This window comes from Oratosquilla oratoria, unplaced genomic scaffold (genome assembly GCF_046742065.1).
Source record: "Oratosquilla oratoria isolate Oo_2021 unplaced genomic scaffold, ASM4674206v1 SCAFFOLD79, whole genome shotgun sequence".
Classification (NCBI taxonomy): Eukaryota; Metazoa; Arthropoda; class Malacostraca; order Stomatopoda; family Squillidae; genus Oratosquilla; species Oratosquilla oratoria.
In genome coordinates, this window is record NW_027467743.1 from 41,118 (window position 1) to 45,000 (window position 3,883).

Sequence of the window (3,883 nt, forward strand, 5' to 3'; positions counted from 1 at the left end):
CCCCTTCCCCTTCCCCTTTCTCCCCCAATTGCTTGTGGTTGTCCACATTCTTAGCCAGAGGACATTTAACAGACTGGCCGTCATGTAAGGCTCTTGTCCACGACTCGGACAAGTAGCTGTGAATTGTGCACAAGATGAGCGAGCGGCGAACCGCGGCGGCTACCCGCGGCGGTGCCGCATGACATCTTGCGGCGGTTGTGGGAACTAACTTGATTTGGTTTGTTTTTGCTAATCCTGTCCTTCCCCTCATTTCCCTCAGACATGTCTTCATCCCTCTCTCTTTCTCTCCCCCCACTCTCTCTCTCTCTCTTTCAATTATCCCTCCCCTCTCTCTTTCACTTCTCCCCTCTCTCACTTCTCCCTTCCCCCTCTCTCTTTCTCTCCTCTCTCTTTCACCTCCCTCTCATCTTCCTCTCACCCCTCTCTCTTTCACTCCCCTGTCATCTCTCTCTCTCCCCTCTTTCAATCCCCTCTCATCTCTCTTTTTCTCTCTCTCTCTTTAATCACAGACAGAAATGACAAGATTTTGTTTTGTTTTTTCTCTAATCCCGTTTTTCCCCTCACTTCTTTCAGACTTGTCTTTCTCTCTCTCTCTCTCTCTCTCTCTCTCTCTCTCTCTGTCTCGCCTCATCTCTCTTTAATCAGAAATAGAATTGTAGAGCATCTATAATACCAGAATCTCATTACAGAATCAGTTTGAATACATAATCATTATGTATATATACAGTATATATATATATATATATACATATATATATATATGTATATATATATATATATGTATATATATATATATATATATATATATATATATATATATATATATTGGTGAAATAAAGATTTACCTGTACATATAGAATTAAAAACAACAGCATTATTTATCATTATAAATTTAAGAAGGTGAAATAATAACGACAATAATGCCATCATTTTTAATTCTACGTAATGTATATATATATACATACACAAACGATCATTTCTGACATACTATCTTTTTTTAAGCCGATAGAAGAACATGACACAAACAAGGCACTGAACATTCCTCCTCTTGATTCCCAGACAATATTCGATAAACTGCCTCACGAAAGGTTAATGTAAATAAATAAACAAGAAATAAAAAAACAAAGAAATAAAAAACAGTGGGTAAAGTGAGGGAAGGTGGATGGGTGGATTTCATATTGTTCTTCCAATTGATGGCATTGATTTTGTTTTTTAAAAGTGTGTCAACAAGGACAACATTGACGTGTGGAATCATCAATATATATATATATATATGTATATATATATACATATATATATATATAAATATATATATATATATATATATATATATATACTGAATATCCCACTATTGGAGAAAAGAAAGTTATTTGAAGATACGTATATTACGATCACTAACTGTGATCCTCTTCAGCGTCGTTTCACAAAGTGTTGGTTAACTTACATATATACTAAGAGGGGATAGAGGGGGCATGGGGAGGTAAGCAAGCTAATGCTTGGTCTGTTTGAGCCGAAGACGTGATGACCCCGAGGTCAAACTGACCCTGGGTCAAATATACGAGAACACACACACACACACACACACACATATATATATATATATATATATATATATATATATATATATATATATATGTGTGTGTGTGTGTGTGTGTGTTGAAGTATGGAAGACAAATGAGTGGAAGGGTGGCGAGTTAGACACAGAGAACAGTTGGAGTTTTATTCACTGACGTTTCGTCCTTACCAGGACATTCTCAATGTACATACAGTTTCAGAAAATTAACAGGGAGGGGAACACGGCAAGGATGGATTATATAAGCTGTTAATTTTCTGAAACTGTATGTACTTTGAGAATGTCCTGGTAAGGACGAAACGTCAGTGAATAAAACTCACCACCCTTCCACACATATATATAAATATACATACATATACATATATATATATATATATATATATATATATATATATATATATATATATATATGCGTGTGTGTGTGTGTGTGTGTGTGTGTGTGTGTGTGTGTGTGTGTGTGTATGTGATCGACTCTGCTTACAGGACTCGAACTCTCGATCAGGCACAAAGCAAGGACCCTACCGACTGCTCCACGTGTGATGTACAAAAGAGGCCGACACAGACATCGTCGGTTCACACCTCTTCTTGTGTAACTGTCTTGTTACAGCGAATCTAAAATGTTCTTCTTTTCCTTTCAGTATATCAACTGAGGTCTTCTAAAGTGTTTTGATATTTGTTTTATTGTATACTTCTCTCTCTCCCCCCTCTCTCTCTCTCTCTCTTTCTCCTCTCTCTCTCTCGCTTTCTCTCGTCCTCTCTTTCTTGTCCTACTTGCAAACTTCTTTTCTAACTTCGAACTCAGCAATCATGTCACCTCTCCCCAACTCTCTCTCTCTCTTTCTCTCTCTCTCTCTCTTCCAGGTCAACTTTTGAAATACATGCACACACATAAATAGACCGAGCGGGCTAGAGCGTCCATACTTGCGGCGAAGGTCGAAATGATGGTGGTTCGAACTCTGCCACCGGCGAGTTGGACCAAGGGCATGGTCTCTTCAATTCCATGCTACAAATTGCTATGTAAGAGGCACCGCCCTAGCCTCCTGAGAGCTGGGAGTTTGTGACGTTAAGCCAAATCTTTCTAAAATGTATTCACATATATACTCAAAGTATTCACAATACTCAAAAATGGATTTCTATGAATACTTGAATACTAACTATGACCATATGAATACATGAACATATTATTATTACTATTATCATAATTATTTAGTAATATCATCGTTATTACAATTATTAAAATTACTATTACTATTATTATCATTATCATTAATAATTAATGATAATCATTATAATGCAATTGAAAAGACTCTAGGTTTTCTTAAGCCGACGTTTGGGTCGCCTCCCCGTCTGGACAGGGCTGTCGGAAAGTAACACAGTAAGATCGCAACGGTTCCCGGGAATAATAATAACGACAAGAAGAAGAAGTAAGATTATTATTTCTATTTTTATTCGTTTACTCATTTTATTTCTATTTGTCCATTTATTTATTTGTTTATTTATTCTTATCTTTTATCTTTTATTGATTTATCATTATTATCATTTTTATTTATCTATTTATTTTTGGTCTAGCCATCTGCAACAGCTGGTGCACGCAACCATGAAATGAAGAGAGATATGACGAGGGAGAAGCCATATTCAGACTTAACACCGACTTTCAGGCTTACAAAACCCATATGTAGACATAACACTGAGAAGCAGGCTTACTAAAGCCATATAAAGGCATAACACCAAGATTCAGGCTTACGAATGCCAGGTTTCAGGCTTGGCGACAGCCAGGCTTCATGGTTTGAATTACTAGCTATTTGTTACCATAACATTATATATATATATATATATATATATGTGTGTGTGTGTGTGTGTGTGTGTGTGTGTGTGTGTGTGTGTGTGTGTGTGTGTGTGTGTGTGTGTGTGTGTGTGTGTGTGTGTGTGTGTGTGTGTGTGTGTGTGTGTGTGTGTAGGTTACAATAGGTCTATCATGACTATGCAGACAGGAAACTTCCTCCTCCCCGTCCCAATTCCTCCTCCTCCATCTCTCCCTCCCTATTTCTACTTCCTATTCCTCCCCATCCCATTTTCTTTTTCCCCCTCTCCCCCGCTTCACCCTTCTTCACTCTCCCTCCTATCACTATCTCTATGCGGTTGTTCTCCCCCTCCCCCCCTCCCCCCCTCCCCCGCGACCACTAATACGTTTTCTTTATCTTGACACTTATTTGCCCTAACTACCGTGCCTCCTCCTCTCTTTTACTCTCTCTTTTCCTCTCTTCTCTTCTTCCCCCTCACCCTCTTCTTCCTCCACCCCCCTCTTCTTCC